The sequence below is a fragment of the Microcaecilia unicolor genome, chromosome 3, assembly GCF_901765095.1.
Source record: "Microcaecilia unicolor chromosome 3, aMicUni1.1, whole genome shotgun sequence".
In the NCBI taxonomy this organism is placed as follows: Eukaryota; Metazoa; Chordata; class Amphibia; order Gymnophiona; family Siphonopidae; genus Microcaecilia; species Microcaecilia unicolor.
The window spans coordinates 442,753,221-442,773,295 of NC_044033.1; the positions used below are offsets into that span (position 1 = coordinate 442,753,221).

The window sequence follows — 20,075 nt, forward strand, 5'->3', positions numbered from 1 at the left end:
CTCATATCAAATAAAATTAAATTAAAATATCATACGTCCAGTTTTACATGGACATGTCCTCTTTTTTAAAAATATTTTATTGTAGTTTCAAATATTAATATAAATAATTTATAAAATGTATGAATTACATAAGTGTCGCATTTGTGAGAATATAACCAAATAAAGCACAAATAAATCTAAGGACAAAGGTGTAGTAGACTCAAAAGTGGATTGGTGCTGACCTTGCAAATTATAAGTTAGAAATATATGTATCTAGCATTTTCTATTTTAATAATTTCCTAGAGTTTGGGAAAGTATGACGTCGAAGGTTGGATTCATAGTTCTTATATAAAATAACCCAATTCCACCACATTTGGTAAGAGAGAGATGAATTATCCTTCCAGTGATTTACAATAATTTTAATGGCAATAGAGATTAGAAAGTCAGAATCTGAATGTTTATCTGATGCGTCAGATATTTCAGGCATGATGAAGGACTTCCAAAGCATGATGAGGGAAATATTAGCAGATAAATGAAATATTTCTGAAACTTTATCCCATATGTCTAACCAGAAAATGCAGAGATTGCTACTCTCATATAACATATGGGAAAGTGTACCAGTTGTTTTGGAGCAAGACCAACATAGACCAGAAGAGGTTTGACCACTAGCTTTGGCTTTCTTGGGGGTCCAGAGCGAGTGGTGATAAAATATAAGGATTGGGTGATTGAAGCAGACATTGAAACTCTAGGACCTAAGGCCCAAGAAGATTGCCATGTTTTGTCTGAAAGATGACCATTCCCAAACTTGTTGATTTCCCAGACTGAAGTTTCTTTTATGTAGTTGGAAGGTCTTGTAGATGATAGAAGAACGATGAAGATAATCTTTCTGATGAAAATATTCAGAGGACATTCATTATTAAAGGAAGCATAATTTTTGAAAAGTTGTTTCAAAGGAAGATCTATTTGTAGAAAGTGGAGGAATTCAGAGAATGTTTGTGGGTGGGCAAGCGGACCTCAGAGTGTCCTGTCCTCCCCTCCTGTACCTTATCATCGTGCCCTAGTGGTCTAGTGGCTTCTTCGGGGCAAGAAAGAGCACCCTTGCTCCTGCCCAGCACTGCCACAGACTTCTTGCTTAACTCTCAGGAGCCACTTTTAAGCAGTGCCGGGAGCGAGAGGGAGCTCTTTCCTGCCACGAAGAGGCCACTATACCACCAGGCATGATATGGGACGGTATGGGATATGGATGGAGGGAGGCTGGAAAAAAGATTGGGGATGGGGACATACAATGGGGGGAGAGGGAGGGAATCTGACTTTCTTGAGGAAGGGGTCAAGGTGAAACTGTGGTGAAGGGGCATGGCAGGGGTGTGATGGGTGTCCTTTTTTTTATCATGGCAAATATGGTAACTCTATCCATATGCTTGTTTAAAAAACAGGCTTTTAATAGCTTGCACAACTGTTTAATATCCAGTAATAACCACAACTTTTAAGGTATATCATTCCACAAGGAAGAAGTCACTAGAGAGAATAAATGGTCAAGTGTTGATTAATGGCTTATTTGAATAACAGACAAGACTGCTGACCTTCTATCAAGTAACATAGTAACATAGTAGATGACGGCAGAAAAAGACCTGCATGGTCCATCCAGTCTGCCCAACAAGATAAACTCATATGTGTATACCTTACCTTGATTTGTACCTGCCTTTTTCAGGGCACAGACCGTACAAGTCTGCCCAGCAGTATTTCCCGCCTCCCAACCACCAGTCCCGCCTCCCATCACCGGCTCTGGCACAGACCGTATAAGACTGCCCTCCACTATCCTCGCCTCCCAACCACCAACCTCTCTTCCCCCACCTGCTCCGCCACCCAAATTTGGCTAAGCTTCTGAGGATCCATTCCTACTGCACAGGATTCCTTTATGCATATCCCACGCATGTTTGAATTCCGTTACCGTTTTCATCTCCACCACCTCCCACGGGAGGGCATTCCAAGCATCCACCACCCTCTCCGTGAAAAAATACTTCCTGACATCTTTTTTTAGTCTGCCCCCCCTTCAATCTCATTTTATGTCCTCTCGTTCTACCGCCTTCCCATCTCCGGAAAAGATTTTTTTGCGGATTAATATCTTTCAAGTATTTGAATGTCTGTATCATATCACCCCTGTTCCTCCTTTCCTCCAGGGTATACATATTCAGGTCAGCAAGTCTTTGCTCATATGTCTTGGAACGCAAATCCCATACCATTCTCGTAGCTTTTCTTTGCACCGCTTCCATTTTTTTAACATCCTTCGCAAGGTATGGCCTTCAAAGCTGAACACAATACTCCAGGTGGGGCCTCACCAACGACTTGTACAGGGGCATCAACACTTCCTTTCTTCTGCTGATCACACCTCTCTCTATACAGCCTAGCAACCTTCTCGCTACGGCCAACGCCTTGTCACACTGTTTCGTCGCCTTCAGGTCCTCGGATACTATCACCCCAAGATCCCTCTCCCCCTCAGTACCTATCAGACTCTCACCGCCTAACATATAAGTCTCTCGTGGGTTTCTACTCCCTAAATGCATCACTTTGCATTTCTTCGCATTGAATTTTAATTGCCAAACCTTAGACCATTCTTCTAGCTTCCTCAGATCCCTTTTCATGCTTTCCACTCCCTCCCGGGTGTCCACTCTTTACCTTCTAACCTTTCGGCAATGTCACTCACAAATATATTGAACAGAATCGGCCCCAGCACTGATCCCTGAGGCACTCCACTACTCACCTTTCCCTCCTCCGAGCGAACTCCATTTACCACCACCCTCTGTCATCTGTCCATCAACCAGTTCCTAATCCAGTTCACCACTTCGGGACCTATCTTCAGCCCATCTAGTTTATTTAAGAGCCTCCTGTGGGGAACCATGTCAAAAGCTTTGCTAAAATCTAAGTAGATTACGTCTATAGCACGTCGATGATTCAATTCTCCAGTTACCCAATCAAAGAATTCAATGAGATTCGTTTGGCACGATTTCCCTCTGGTAAAACCATGTTGTCTCGGATCTTGCAACTTGTTGGCTTCTAGGAAATTCACTATCCTTTCCTTCAGCATGGCTTCCATTACTTTTCCAATAACCGAAGTGAGGCTTACCGGCCTGTAGTTTCCAGCTTCTTCCCTATCACCACTTTTGTGAAGAGGTACCACCTCCGCCGTTCTCCAGTCCCTCGGAACCTCTCCCGTCTCCAAGGATTTATTAAACAAATCTTTAAGAGGACCCGCCAGAACCTCTCTGAGCTCCCTCAATATTCTGGGGTGGATCCCGTCCGGTCCCATGGCTTTGTCCACCTTTAGCTTTCCAAGTTGTTGATACACATTCTCTTCCGTGAACAGTGCTATATCCATTCCACTCTCAGGTGTACTTTTGCCAGTCTCTCGCGGTCCTTCTCCAGGATTTTCTTCAGTGAAAACAGAACAAAAGTATCTATTTAGCAAATTGGCTTTTTCTTCATCATTATCTACATAGCGGTTCGCTGTATCTTTTAGTCTCACAATTCCCTTTTTAGTTATTCTTCTTTCACTAATATACCTGAAGAAATTTTTGTCGCCCCTCCTTACATTTCTAGCCATTTGTTCTTCTGCTTGCGCCTTCGCCAGACGTACCTCTCTCTTGGCTTCTTTCAGTTTCATCCAGTATTCCTTCCCGTGTTCCTCTTCTTGAGATTTTCTATATTTCTGGAACGCTAACTCTTTAGCCTTTATTTTCTCAGCCACTTGCTTGGAGAACCATATCGGTTTCCTTTTTCTCTTGCTTTTATTTACTCTCCTTACATAAAAGTTTGTGGCCCTATTTATTACTTCTTTCAGCCTGGACCACTGCCCTTCCACTTCATGTTCGTCCTCCCAGCCCATCATCTCCTTCCTCAGGTATTCCCCCATTTTACTAAAGTCAGCACGCTTGAAATCCAGGACTTTGAGTTTAGAGTGGCCACCCTCCACTTCAGCCGTTATATCAAACCAAACCGTTTGATGGTCACTGCTTCCCAGGTGTGCACCCACTCGGACATTTGACACACTATCCCCATTTGTGAGCACCAGATCCAGCATCGCTCCCTCCCTCGTGGGTTCCGTCACCATCTGTCTGAGCAGAGCACTTTGGAAAGTATCCAAGATCTCTCTACTTCTTTCCGATTTGGCAGACGGAACCTTCCAATCTACATCCGGCAGATTGAAATCTCCCATCAACAGAACCTCTTTTTTCTTTCCTAATTTTTGAATATCTGCGATCAGATCTTTATCTAGTTCCTCTAATTGTGTCGGGGGTCTGTAGACAACACCCACTTGGACAGAGGTGCTATCCTCTCTTTTTAAGGTGATCCATATCGCTTCTTCTTTTCCCCAGGTCCCTGTCATTTCAGTTGCCATGATATCATTCCTCACATACAGAGCTACTCCTCCACCTTTACGACCCTCTCTAGCCTTCCTAAATAGATTATAGGCTGGTATGCTTGCATCCCATTCGTGGGAACCGTTGAGCCATGTCTCTGTGATTGCAACAACATCTAAGTCTGCCTCCAACATCAGGGCTTGAAGGTCATGAACTTTATTGCTTAGACTACGAGCATTTGTGGCCATCGCTTTCCATCTATATTTCTTGGTATGTGTTTCAACATTAGTGATTTGGGGGTGTCTTTTCACTTTGGGTACCTTCATATCTTTTTGTTCCAACTCTATTGCTTTTTCCTCTGCCTCAGTTCTGTTTTCAGGAGCATTACAGTGCTGTAATGGAGCAAAAGAATTCTTTAGTGGCAACACTTGTGCGGGCGGATGCTTCTGTGTCACATGACGAAGTCTGCCTGAGCCTACTGTGAACCATCTGTTCTTATGTGGTTTTATTCTTTGAGGGAGTGGTGAGAAGCTATTTTTCTGTGCAGTCCTAGAAGCTGCTTTAATTGTATCCTTGCATTACTTTACTGAGCTCTTTTGAATGTAGTGACCTATTAGGGATATAGATCTGTATTATTTCCTTGAGAACCTTGGAATTAAAGCTCCCAGAATCTTATCACAAGGATGGAGGAAACAAGATGGCACCCTAGAGAGTAGATGTATACAGAGCTTGTTCCCTGCTTTTGGCTATGCCTGAGGAAACCTGCCTCCCCGCCGGGGAAGGTTAACAGTACTCCTCCTTATTTTCAGAAGAAAATTGAAGCTTTTATTGTGCACTTACCATCGACCGTGATAGTCCCACTGTAGGTGGAAGAAGGTGAACGGATGCCCTTGCCACTCCTGGGAAGTAGCGTTTCACTATCTGCAAAGGAAATAGAACTATCGGACAATCCTGCATTGGGGCAGCAGAGAGAAGTGGAGATGAGCAGAGCATCATGCTTTGGTGGCTCTGAGAGTAGCTCTACTGACCCGGGAACATCACGAGTGTTGCTGCCTGTGACTGAAGACGGAACACGATTATCTGGAGAGTCCGAAGTCGTTGAAGACACCTCAACCATTAACTCTTGAGGAAATTTGGAAAGCGATTGTTTCTCTGGGCCAGGCAATAACTTCTCAATCTGCTATACTTGCTGGTAAGATTGCTGATTTGGAGCAAAAGGTAGAGACAGTCTTGATTCACGATTAACTTTGGTTCAGAACTCTTCTGAAACTATGTCTACTGCCGTACAACATTTGGACTTGGTATCAAATGGCCTGGTTAAGAGCTTCCCTTAGAAAACGGCTATTGCAACATCTCATGGCAGCTCATGGTAAAGTTCCATGAGCTGCTGCGAGAGGTGCAGCAGCCATCTGCAGAAGCCAGCTGCAAAACACAGGAGAGGGGGGCTTTGCTCCTGCCCCCAACCCCCACGGATCATCAAGGATATCAAGTAAGCTCAGAGGGCTATCTAAAGCTCAGGGGGGTTGGGGGAGCGCCTTTGATTGTTGAGGGCTGGGGGAAAGGGAAGGAAGGAGGGGGCTATTTTGGAGTCTGGGAAGGGGATGAGGGGGACTAAAGTTAGAAAACAGTTATGTGGAGCTTACGTTGCTTTAAATATCAGCTAGTATATGTTTATGGGTGTCACAAAATGCCTAGCACCCACCTGGGGTTAACCCTGCGGCTACCTGGAAGGTCTGTCCCCAGCACTGCTCAGGCCTACCTGCACCTGGGCACATGCTCTATACTAGCACGCTCCTCCCACCGACTGGGTCCCACTTGCCTCTAGGATAGTCTCCCACTCTCAAGTTATCTCCCGGTGATTTCTTGAACACTGGCCCACACTCCCAGGGGTCCAACAGTTCCTAGAAAGCGCTCACATACCCAAAACACAAACCACTAGAATTCCTAGTCAGTCCAGGACAACAGAGCCAATAAACTAATAAGGTGTATTGCCAGGAAACTTAACAGTGAACAGTAAGAGAAAAAAATGTATTTATTTATTATTTATTACTAGTAAAAAAGGCCCGTTTCTGTTAGAAATGAAACGGGCGCTAGCAAGGTTTTCCTTGGAGTGTATGTTTCAGAACGAGCGTGTGTGAGAGATGGAGCGTGTGTGTGAGAGAGAGAATGTGAGAGAGAGAGACAGAGTGTATGTGTTTGTGCGAGAGAGAGAGTGTGTGAGAGACAGTGTTTGTGTTTCTGTGTGACACTGTGTGAGAGAGAGGGACAAAGACAGTGAGTGTGTGAGTGTGTATTTGACAGACAGAGAATGAGTGACTGCGTGTGTGGTGTGAGGAACCCCCTCACCCCCTCCCTCTCCCCTGCCCCCTTGCAGCCACGCATGTGCAGCGACCCTCCTCTCCCCGTGTTCCCCCTGCAGCCACCCATGTCCAGCATCCCCCTGCAGCCACCCATGCCCATCAACCCACCTCTCCCCCTGCTGCGTCCTTCCTGTCTCCCCTGCTCCCCCTGCAGCCACCCATGTGGTCTCAGCCCCCCCCTCAGCATCCCTCCTGTCCCCCTGCAGGCACGCATGTGCAGCGTCCCTCCTCTCTCCCCTGCCTCCCCTGCAGCTACCCATGTCCAGCGACCCTCCTCTCCTGTGCAGCCACCCATGTCTGAGAATGCTCTTATCCTTTTTCCCTGTTCCCCCCCTGTGGCCAGCCATGTCCATCGACCCACCTGTCCCCCCTGATGACCACCAACCCTTCTGTCCCCCTGCCCGCCCTGCAGTATCCATCCTGTATCCCCTGTCCCCCTTGCAGGCACCCATGTGGTGTGTGGAGCCCCATCCCCATCTCCCTGTTCCCTGCCCCCCCTGCAGCCACCCATGTGCAGCGACCCTCCCCTCCCCCTGCTTTCTTCCAGCCACCCATGTCCAGCGAGACCCCCCCTTCCCCCCAGCCGGCGCAGCACCCAAAGAAAGCCCCTTGTCCCTCCTTCACGCATCACCCGACCCCCCCACCGTGGCACATCACCAAGCCCCTCCCCCCTCATCAACCCCCTCGCCACCCGCAACCGCTAATACAAACTGTGTCCGGCGGCTGCTGCTCCTGCTATTCAGCAGCAGCAGCAGCCCGTACATAAAGAAAACCAAAAAAAAAAAAATCCTCCTAAAACACACCTCCGTTGAGAAGCATCTCATATTGGCTGAAGTCTCAGCATGCGCTCCTCCTCTCCCCTCTGACGTCTCGGCGTTTCTCCGGGGTCTTCCGGCAGGGGCACTGACGTTGAGGGGAGAGAAGGAGCGGCTGCAGAGACGTCAGCCAATGTGAGATGGTTCTCCAAGGAGATGCGTTTTAGGAGGTTGTTTTTTTTTTTGTTTGTTTTCTTTATGTAAGGGCTGCTGCTGCTGAATAGAAGCAGCAGCAGCTGCCGGACAGAGTTTGTATTAGCGGTCGCGGGTGGCGAGGCGGTCGATGTGGGTGGGGGGGAGAGGAGCTTGGTGAAGCGACGGGGAGGGGTTGGGTGATGCGGTGAGGAGGGAAGGGGGGTAGGGGCTTTCTGATGCCCCGTTGCACGGGTTGTTGTGGCGATGCGCCGGGGGGGGGGGCACTTAGAGGTGCACCGTCGAGTCTGTTTCATAAAAACCTTCCGTATGGTAAACATGACTGATCTGCTCTACAGAAGAAAAAAGAAAGCTGGTCTCATATGCTCATGTTGGGCGAGAAGGTACCTGCAAATGTGTGGTGCAGTGTTGCCCAAAGCTTTGAGAAACTTCTTAAAACTGGGTAATGTCCATGCTAGGGCTCTGTTGGATGGCATCACCCATCTGGGAGAAGATAATGTCCTCAGAGAAATACTTTTTCACAGAGAGTGGTGTATGCCTGGAATATCATTCCAGTGGAGGTGGTAGAGATAAAAACAGTGATGAAATTAAAAAATGCAGTGAATAAACAAAGGGGATCCCTATATAGAAAGAGGACTGAATCAAAGCAAAATGTTAAATGATCTGCATGCTTTAAACAGGGCATAGAGTGATGTCAGTCATCATTTTGGGGTCCTTTTACAAAGGAACTCTAGAACTTTTAGCACACGCTAAAAGAATGTGCTAAACGTTACAGATATCCATATATTTCTATAGGTGTCTCTAGCGTTTTGAGTGTGCTAATCATTAGCGCACACTAAAAATGCTAGCACGCCTTTGTAAAAGACCCCCTTACTGTGTTACTTTAACATCTTTCTGCCCCCTATGGCTGCCCCAATGCAGACTTTTATCACTAACATCCTTTATATATGCTGATGATATTGAGATCTTAACAATTATTCTCTGACTTCTGATTCTATTCAGGAAGTTAACAGAAAGCTTGCAGATGTGGCAGATTGGTTATTAATTTATTAATTATTTATTTGTTACATTTGTATCCCACATTTTTCCACCTATTTGCAGGCAATGAAGAAACTGAATCTGGATAAAACAAAAGTCATGCAGCAATAAACAAACTGAATCTGGATAAAACAAAAGCACTCTTTTTCTAGAAGGTTATCTTGGAATTCATGGGACCCCATTAGAATTTCAGGTACGGTCATCCTTATGGTCAATATCATAACGATCTTAGGGGTTATATTTGACAAGGTTGCCAACTGGATCCAGACTGGCCCGACCGGGTTGATCCAGTCTTGGAATTACCCCACTGCATGTAGGGACTTGCTGTCTTGCTTTTCTGAGGGAATGGAATGGGAAAATCAGAACTACAAGTAAGCAATGAGGTAAACACAGGAATGGGTCAAACCTTTCAGGCAAATCTGGATCCAGTTGGCAACCATAGTTTTCAAGCATGTATTTCTGCAAAAGTGAAGATATACTTAAGCTAAAGATTTGTTTCGTCCGTCGTACTGAATAAAAGGAGCTCTACAGATTCTAATTCATGCCATGGTCCTTAGCCATTTAGACTATGGAAATGCTCTTCTTCAAAGTATATATATAGTAGATATGTGTTGCATTCAAGACATCCAGAATGCAACAGTGAAGCTTGTAACGGGAGTCTATAAGTCTGATCAGGTTTCGCCTTTACTTAAAGATGAACACTGCTTACCGATACCTTATCAGATTGTACTGCTCCATCATCATCTGCTGCATTGAGGCAATAGAGGAAATAGAAAGGGGAAGCCCCCAAGTCTTAGTTATCCTCTTCACCTTATTGGTCCGAAAGCCCGACAGGCAGAAAAGCTTTGTCAGAGTCAAAGAGACAGTAGCAGCATTACCGCTCATCACAGCGCCATCATCGATCCTCCTCCCGCAGCTCCAAGAGTGTCAGCACGTGTGCCGCTACCCATAGCTTCATACTGGTCTTGACATATATATCTTGACACAACTTGGAGCTCAGTATTTAGCGTAACATCCTCATCTCTTTGGAAGAGTTGACTGTTATAAATTCACCTAGAAGTTTAAGGCTGCTTTTGAAAACGTACTTTTTTGAAAAGAACTATTCTTTTTAAAGATCTGTGGTATGGTTGAAGCTTGGTGGGGGGGGGCTAATCTGGAATACGGAAAGAGATACAGCATGCCCTTCAATTCTTTTGAAGTTCTAATGATTTAGTTCTTATTTACTTACTATCACTGATTTTTATTTTACTTTAATTTTCCGCTTTTCTTTTTCTTACCTCTCTTGATTTTTATATTGTATAGTTTATTTTGTAAATTGCTTAGACTCTTGATAGGCAGTATCAAGCTCTGGCCATTCTTGTAGTACAAGTCTTGATATCTGTGTAGTTTATTCTGCGAGAATCGTACCAAAATGAAAGTGTAATAATAAAAGTTGGGTCAGAGCACCATAACCCTTTGAGCCAGTCCTGCCAACAGTATTTCAAAAAAGGCTCTGCCAGTGTAGAGCTATAAAAAAAAAAACATGCAGAAAAGCACATGCATGCACAGACTACATATGGCAGGAACAATTATTTTACAAATGTCAACGTTTCAAATTCCCTGGAGGAAATGAGGCAACATACACATTTAAGAACAAAAGATCATAAGAATAGCCATATTGGGTCAGAACAATGGTCCATATAGGCAGTATCCTGTTTCCAAAAGTGGCCAATACAGGTCACAAGTAACTGGCAGAAATCCAATTAGTAACAGAATTCCATGCTATCAATTCCAGGGAAAGCAGTGGCGTCTTCCATGTCCATCTCAATAACAGATTATGGACTTTTCTTCCAGGAACTTGTCCAAACCTTTTTTAAAGCGAAGATACATACCTGTAGCAGGTATTCTCCGAGGACAAGCAGGCTGCTTGTTCTCACATGTGGGGTAAGAACAAAAGATCATAAGAATAGCCATATTGGGTCAGAACAATGGTCCATATAGGCAGTATCCTGTTTCCAAAAGTGGCCAATACAGGTCACAAGTAACTGGCAAAAATTCAATTAGTAACAGAATTCCATGCTATCAATCCCAGGGAAAGCAGTGGCGTCTTCCATGTCCATCTCAATAACAGATTATGGACTTTTCTTCCAGGAACTTGTCCAAACCTTTTTTAAAGTGAAGATACATACCTGTAGCAGGTATTCTCCGAGGACAAGCAGGCTGCTTGTTCTCACATGTGGGGTATCCCTAGCAACCAGGCTCACTCAAAACAATGAACATTGGTCAATTGGGCCTCGCAACGGCGAGGACATAACATAGATTGACCTGAAACCATAAACAACTAACTGAGAGCACAGCCTGGAACAGAATTAAAATGGGCCTAGGGGGGTGGAGTTGGATTCTAAACCCCAAACAGATTCTGCAGCACCGACTGCCCAAACCGACTGTCGCATCGAGAATCCTGCTGAAGGCAGTAGTAATGAGATGTGAATGTGTGGACTGATGACCACGTCGCAGCCTTGCAAATTTCTTCTATAGTGGCTGACTTCAAGTGGGCCACTGACGCTGCCATGGCTCGAACACTATGAGCCGTGACATGACCCTCAAGAGTCAGCCCAGCTTGGGCATAAGTGAAGGAAATGCAATCTGCTAGCCAACTGGAAATGGTGCGTTTCCTGACACCAACTCCCCTTCTCTTGGGATCGAAAGAAACAAACATTTGGGCGGACTGTCTGAAGCGGCTTGTCCGCTCCACATAGAAGGCCAATGCTCTCTTGCAGTCCAATGTATGCAACTGACGTTCAGCAGGGGGGGTATGAGGATGGGGAAAGAATGTTGGCAAGATAACTGACTGGTTCAGATGGAACTCCGACACCACCTTCGGTAAGAACTTAGGGTGCGTGCGGAGGACTACTCTGTTATGATGAAACTTAGTATAAGGAGCATGGGCTACCAAGGCTTGAAGCTCACTGACTCTACAAGCTGAAGTAACAGCCACCAAGAAAACGACCTTCCAGGTCAAATACTTCAGATGGAAGGAATTCAGTGGCTCAAAAGGAGCTTTCATCAGCTGGGTGAGAATGACGTTGAGATCCCATGACACTGGTGGAGGTTTGACAGGGGGCTTTGACAAAAGCAAACCTCTCATGAAGCGAACTAAAGGCTGTCCAGAGACAGGCTTACCCTCTACACGATAATGATAAACACTAATTACACTAAGATGAACTCTTACAGAGTTTGTTCTTGAGACCAGACTCTGACAAGTGTAGAAGGTATTCAAGCAGGGTCTGTGTAGGACAGGAGCGAGGATCAGAGACCGAGTGCCCACACAGCAACCCGAAATCTAATTATTTATCGCAAAGTACCAACAGGGCAATTTAACCTGAATAACAGGTGCTGGTACTCATTATGGGTGGGGTCACCACATATGACTCCACCCCTATGATAGCCACACCCCTTACACCAGACACGGCGCATATAAACAGACATCATTGAAAATATTCTACTAGTATAGGAGAAAAAATAACATGATTTTTTTTTCATTATAAATCATTTCTGTAAGCTGTTACAGCTCCAGTATACCCAGTGCAAAATAAAACAGCAGATGTAAATTCTCAAATTGGACATATTCCAAACACTAAAATGAAAATAAAATGATTTTTTTCTACCTTTGTTGTCTGGTGATTTTGTTTTTCTATCCATATTGGTCCTAGTCTCTGATTCTGCTGCTCTCTATCTGTTCTCTTAACTCCGTTTCCAGGGCTTCCTTTCCATTTATTTCTTTACTTTCCTCCTTTCTTCTTCATTTCTTGCCCTCCACCCGTGTCCAGCCCCCCTCCGCTCCCCTCCAGCCACCCATGTCCAGCCACCCTCCTGTCCCCCCTGCCCTCCCAGCACCAGGCAGGCCTCCCTCCCAGCACCAGGCATCCCTCCCTCCCACCAAGCACCAGGCCTGCATCCCTCCCACCCAGCACCCAACATCAGGCTGGCCTTCCTCCATCCCACCCAGTACCCAGCATCAGGCATCCCACCCAGCACCCAGCATCAGGCCTCCCTCCCTCCCTCCCACCCAGCATCAGGCCACTTACCCAGCACCAGCATCAGGCATCCCTCCCTCCCACCGAGCACCAGGACCCCCCCCTCCTCCGAAATTTAAAAGGCAGGTCGGGGTTAAGGCGGCGTCGGCAGCGAAAAGTGTGTTGTTTGATCGGCGCACCTTCGGTCTTCCCTTCTGTCTCTCAAGCTCTGGTCCCGCCCTTATTTCCTGTTTCCGCAAGGGCAGGACCAGAGCTTGAGAGACAGAAGGGAAGGCCAAAGGCGCGCCGATCAAACAACACACTTTTCGCTGCCGTTGCCTGGTGCTCGGAGGGATGGCGGGCGAGCGGACCAGCAACGGCGCACGGACGGACCAGCAACGGCACGCGTGCCATAGGTTCGCCATCACTGATCTAGGGCCTTGCTGTCACACCAGATGGCAAACCTCTTCCACTAAAAAGAGTAACACCTCTTCATGGAATCTTTCCTGGAAGCAAGCAAGACTCGGGAGACACCCTCAGAAAAACCCAAGGAAGCGAAATCTATGCTCTCAACATCCAGGCCGTGAGAGCCAGAGACTGAAGGTTGGGATGCAGAAGCGCCCCCTCGTTCTGAGTGATGAGGTTTGGAAAACAGTCCAATCTCCATGGTTCTTCGGAGGACAACTCCAGAAGAAGAGGAAACCAGATCTGACGGGGCCAGAAAGGCGCGATCAGAATCATGAGCCCGTGGTCTTGCCTGAGTTTCAGTAAAGTCTTCCCCACCAGAGGTATGGGAGGATAAGCATACAGAAGGCCCCTCCCCACTGAAGGAGAAAGGCATCCGACGCTAGTCTGCCGTGGGCCTGAAGTCTAGAACAGAACTGAGGGACCTTATGATTGATCAGAGTGGCAAAAAGATCCGAGGGGGTGCCCCACTCTCGGAAGATCTTGCGTACAATGCCTGAGTTGAGCGACCACTCGTGAGGTTGCATAATTCCTGCTCAGTCTGTTGGCCAGACTGTTGCTTACACCCGCCAGATAGGTGGCTTGAAGAAGCATGCCATGATGGCGAGCCCAAAGCCACATATGTACGGCTTCCCGACACAGGGGGCGACGTGATTGTCTGTCCGAATTTGAATGACAACAGGACAGCCGATCTCTGAAAGCCTTTAGAGCGTTCCAGACCGCTCGCAACTCCAGGAGATTGATCTGCAGACCTGATTCCTGGAGGGACCAAAGTCCTTGAGTGTGAAGCCCATCCACATGGGCTCCCCAACCCAGGAGAGATGCATCTGTTGTCAGCACTTTTTGTGGCTGAGGAATTTGAAAAGAGCGTCCCAAAGTCAAATTGGATTGAATTGTCCAGCATTGTAGGAAATTGTGAAAATCGGTGGACAGGTGGATTGCATCCTCTAGATTCCCTGCAGCTTGATACCACTGGGAAGCTAGGGTCCATTGAGCTGATCTCATATGAAGATGGGCCATGGGAGTCACATAAACTGTGGAGGCCATATGGCCTAGAAGTCTCAACATCTGCCGAGCTGTGATCTGCTGAGACGCTCTGGCCAAGGAAACGAGAGATAGAAGATTGTCTGCCCTCGCCTCGGGAAGATAGGCATGAGCCGTCTGAGTCCAGCAGAGCTCCTATGAATTCGAGTTTTTGAACTGGAAGAAGATGGGACTTTGGGTAATTTATAACAAACTCCAGTAGCTCCAGGATTTGAATAGTCATCTGCATGGACTGTAGAGCTCATGCCTCTGAGGCGATCTTCACCAGCCAATCGTCGAGATAAGGGAACACATGCACTTCCAGTCTGTGTAGCGACACTGCAACTACCGCCAGGCATTTTGTAAATACCCTGGGTGCAGAAGCGAGCCCAAAGGGCAGCCACAATACTGGAAGTGCTGTGCTCCCAGACGGCATTGTAGATACCTCCTGTGAGCTGGAAGTATCTGGATGTGTGTATAAGCATCCTTTAAGTCCAGAAAGCATAGCCAATCGTTTTCCTGAATCATGGGAGGAAGGGTGCCCAGGGAAAGCATCCTGAACTTTTCTTGGACCAGATATTTGTTCAGGGCCGTTAGGTCTAGGATGGGACGCATCCCCCCTGTCTTCTTTTGCATAAGGAAGAACCTGGAATAGAATCCCAGCCCTTCTTGCCCTGGTGGCACGGGCTCAACCACATTGGAGCTCAGAAGGGCGTAGAGTTCCTCTGCAAGTACCTGCCTGTGCTGGAAGCTGAAGGACTGAGCTCCCGGTGGGCAATTTGGAGGTTTGGAAATCAAATTGAGGGAGTATCCTAGCCGGACTATTTGGAGAACCCACCAATCAGAGGTTATAAGAGGCCACCTTTGGTGAAAAAATGTTAACCTCCCTCCGACCGGCAGATCATCCGGCACAGACACTTTCATAGCGGCTATGCTCAACTGGAGCCAGTCAAAAGCCCGTCCCTTGCTTTTGCTGGGGAGCTGCAGGGGCCTGTCTAGGCGCACGCTGTTGACGAGAACGAATGCGCTGGGGCTGAGCCTGAGAAGGCTGGCGGGAAGGTGGATTGTACCTACGCTTATTGTAAGCATAGGGAGCAGTCCTCCTTCCCCTGAAAAAGCATCTACTTGATGAGGTAGTCGGCGTCAGAATCTGTGGAGGCCTGGGAGGCGGTACTGGGCTGTCCGAAGATCGACGCACCAACACCTCTTGTATGGAGGGTGAGCACTCCTCCTGGCGTCGACGCTTCTCAGGTGCCAAATCCCTTGACGCCCTGGAGCTCCCAGTACAGTGTCTCGAAGGAGACCGATGACGATGCTTCTTCGCCTTCGCTCGAACTCCTTGGTACCGACGAGGAGGACGTGTAATACACACGCCTCCTCGGGGCTGGGTCCCGACACCTGTTGGTCCCGATGGTCCCACAGCAGGAGCCTTCGAGACAGGTAGAGACCCACTCAACGGCTCACTACTCCCAGTTAAAGATGATGTCCGGACAGCCATTACCTGCGCTCCCGATGTCAATGCCATCCCCGGTGGCGATATCGCTGATGCCGACCGCGGTACCAGTGTTGACGTTGACGCCAAGGAATCAGTCGGAGCTCCGAAAAGACAGTCCCGAAGAGCTTTTCTCGACTCCTGTGTCCGCTTTTTCAAACTCAGACACAACTTACAAGCATCTGGGCAATGGTCGGGCCAAAGGTGTATTCTAAAAAGAGGTGCGAGTAAATTCCAGCACGGGTAGCCATGGAAGAAGAGTGGTTGTGTTGGGGCCATCAATCAAATCTAAGCGCGTGGTTATTCGGGCAAGCTCACCTACATTTAGACGCACGCATTTACACCAGATTCTCAATGGCGTATATGGCTGCGCCTAAATCTAGGTGCATCCACCCGGCCTATGTGCTATTCTATAAACCTTGTCTGAATGCAGATGAGGTTTATAGATTATCGCTAGGCGCATGCATCAGACACACCTAGATTTTAATAAATAAATAAATATATGGAATCCAGCCCTATATGCATACATATTTAGACTACTAGCATATAAACATATAAATGGCAATATTCTACCTAAGTGCTATTCTGAAAATACATGCCTATCTTGCATAGCATGTATACTAAGAGGGATATGAATATGGGTAGAGCATGGGTGTGACACAGGCTGGAATCCCATTTACGCACATAACTTACAGAATAGGGTAAGTTACATATCACTGTCACATTTAGTTACTCATACTTACACCAGCTCTATGGTTGGTGTTAAGTACATAAGAACATAAGACTAGCCATACTGGGTCAGACCAATGGTCCATCTAGCCCAATATCCTGTTTTCCAAACAGTGGCCAACCCAGGTCACAAGTACCTGGCTGAAATCCAAATCGTGGCAAGACTCCATACTACAAATCCCAGGACAAGCAGTTGCTTCCCCATATCTGTCTCAATAGCAGACTATGGACTTTTCCTCCGCTTTATCTTTTTTAGATACAGCAACCAGAACTGAACGCAATACTGAAGGTGCAGATGCACCATGGAGGGATACAAAGGCATTATAGTATTTTCGGTCTTATTTACTATCCCTTTCCTAACAATTCCTAGCATCCTGTTTGCTTTTTTGGCCTCTGCCACACAGAGCAGAAGATTTCAGCGTATTATCTACAATGACAGCAAGATCTTTCTTGAGTGTTGACCCCCAAGGCAGACCCTAGCATCAGGTAACTACGATTCGAATTATTCTTTCCAATGTGCATCACCTTGCATTTGTCCACATTAAATTTCATCTGCCATTTGGATGCCCAGTCTTACAGTTTCCTAAGGTCTTCCTGCAATATTTCACAGTCCACACATGTTTTAACAACCTTGAATATTTTTGTATCATCTGCAAATTTAATCACCTCATTCGTCGTTCTGATTTCCATATCATTTATAAATATGTTAAATAGTACCGGTCCCAGTACAGATCCCTGCAGCACTCCACTGTTCACCCTCCTCCACTGAGAGAAATGACCGTTAAACCCTAGCCTCTGTTTTCTGTCCAATAACCAATTCCTATCCCATGACTCTAATTTTCTCAGGAGTCTCTCAAAACTTTATCAAAAGCTTTCTGAAAATCTAGATACACTGCATCAACCGTCTCACCTTTATCCACATGTTTATTCATGCCTTCAAAGAAATGAAGCAAATTGATGAGGCAAGATTTCCCTTGGCTGAACCCATACTGACTCTGTCCCATTAAACCATGTTTGTCTACGTGTTCTATAATTTTATTCTTTATAATAGTTTCTCGGCTCCGACATCAGGTTTACCGGTCTATAATTTCCCAGATCACCCCTTGAACTTTTTTTAAAAATTGGCATCACATTGGACACCCTCCAATCTTCAGGTACTACAGACGATTTTAACGGCAGATTACATATTACTAACAGCAGATCAGAAATTTCATGCTTGAATTCTTTGATGTATGCCATCTGGTCCAGGTGATTTACTACTCCTTAATTTGTCAATTTGCCTCAGTACATCTTCCAGATTCAGTTCCTCCGCATCATCACCCTTGAAAACCATTTCCGGTACAGACAGATCTCTTACATTTTCTTCCGTAACGACAGAAGCAAAGAATTCATTCAGTTTCTCTGCCATGGCCTTGTCCTCCCTGAGAACCCTTTTGTTCCTTTGTGATCCAATGGTCCTACAGATTCCCTTGCAGGCATTCTGCTTCAGATATATCTGAAAAAGTAGTGACTGAGTTTTAACCTATGCGGCAAGTTGCTCTTCATATTTTCTTTTAGCTTTCTTTATTAATGCTTTGCATCTGACTTGCCAGTGCTAATATTTCTTCTTTAATGCTTTGCATCTGACTTGCCAGTGCTCATATTTCTTCTTATTTTCTTAATTTGGGTCCTTTTTCCATTCTTTGAAGGACGTTTTGGCTGTAATTGCCTCTTTTACTTCACCTTTTAACCATATTGGCTGTCGTTTTCTCTTCTTTCCACCTTTGCAAATATGTGGAATGCATCTGGACTGGGCTTCCAAGATGGTATTTTTGAATAATGTCCACACATGATTTATTTATTTTCGAAGCGCTTAGACTTACAAAGTTCCATAGTAACCTATGGAACTTTGTAAGTCTAAGTGCTTTGAAAATGAGCCCCTATCCTGCCTATTTTCAAAGGAGAAGGGCGGCCATCTTCCGACACAAATCGGGAGATGGCCGGCCTTCTCCTAAAGCCGTCGCAGAGCCAGCCAAAGTTCGAGGGGGCATGTCAGCAGTGTACTGAAGGCGGGACGGGGGCGTGGTTAAGAGATGGCCGGCCTTGGCCGATAATGGAAAAAAGAAAGCCGGCCATGACAAGCATTTGGCCGACTTTACTTGGTCCCTTTTTGTTTATGACCAAGCCGTGAAAAGGTGCCCAAACTGACCAAATGACCACCAGAGGGAATCGGGGATCACCTCCCCTTTACTCCCTCAGTGGTCACTAACCCCCCTCCCACCCAAAAATAAAAAACATTTTTTGCCAGCCTCTAATGCCAGCCTCAAATGTCATACCCAGCTCCATCACAGCACTATGCAGGTCCCTGGAGCAGTTTTTAGTGGGTACTGAAGTGCACTTCAGGCAGGCGGACCCAGGCCCATCCCCCCCTACCTGTTACATTTGTGGTGGTAAATGTGAGCCCTCCAAAATCCACTGTACCCACATCTAGGTGCCCCCTGTTACCCTTTAAGGGCTATGGTAGTGGTGTACAGTTGTGGGGAGTGGGTTTTGGGGAGGGTTTGGGGGACTCAGCACCCAAGGTAAGGGAGCTACTGTATGTACCTGGGAGCAATTTGTGAAGTCCACTGCAATGCCCCCTAGGGTGCACGGTTGGTGTCCTGGCATGTGAGGGGGACCAGTGCACTACAAATGCTGGCTCCTCCCATGACCAAATGGCTTGGATTTGGCCGGGTTTGAGATGGCCGCCATTAGTTTCCATTATCGGCGAAAACCAATGTCGGCCATCTCTAAGGCCGGCCCAAATGTTGAGATTTGGCCGGCCCTGACCGTATTATCGAAACAAAAGATGGCCGGCCATCTTGTTTAGATAATACAGTCGGATATGCCGCTTCACAGGGCCATCATTAGAGATGGGCAGCCGTAGACATGGCCACCCATGTTCGATTATGCCTCTCTATGTGACCTAACCTTAGCAGCCAATCCTTTTAGTTTCTTTTTACCATTTTCCTCATTTTATTATAGTCACCCTTTCGAAAATTAAATGCAGCTACAGTAGATTTCCTTTGCGGGTTCATCTCAGATAGTAGCTCAAACTGATCATGTTATGATCACTGTTTCCCAGGTGACCCAACACTGCCACCTCTCGCACTATGACCTGCATGCCACATAGGACCAGATCCAAAATGGCTCCCACTCTTGTTGGTTCCTGGACCAGTTGCTCCAAGAAGCAAATGTTTATTACATCTAGAAATTTTATCTCCCTGACACTCCCTGATGTAACATTTATCCAGTCAATATCGGGGTAATTGAAATCACCCATTATTATAGTGTTGCCCAATTTGCCAGCTTTCCTAATCTCTGTAAACATTTCCTCATCTGTCTGTTCATTCTGTCCCAGTGGACAGTAGCACAGCCCTACAAGAATACTCCTCCCCTTCACACATGGAATTTCTATCCATAATGATTCCATGCTGCTATCTGTGTGATGTGGAATGTTTATTTTATTTTATTTGACTCGATTCCCTCTTTAACATATAGTGCAACCCCTGGTCCGATTTGATCTTCTCTATCATTGTGATACAATTTGTACCTTGTTAACACAGTGTTCCATTGATTGCTCTCCTTCAACCAAGACTCTGAAATGCCTATTATAACTACCTCATCATTTAGTGCTATATATTCTAACTCTC

General features: G+C 46.3%; 1 protein-coding gene across 1 annotated transcript in view; it reads right to left on the reverse strand.

Annotated features, from left to right (window-relative positions):
* The window catches only part of DCDC2C (doublecortin domain containing 2C), a 112,335-nt gene that overhangs the window by 29,970 nt on the left and 62,290 nt on the right, over positions 1-20,075 (reverse strand). The gene's annotated exons all lie outside the window — the stretch shown is intronic.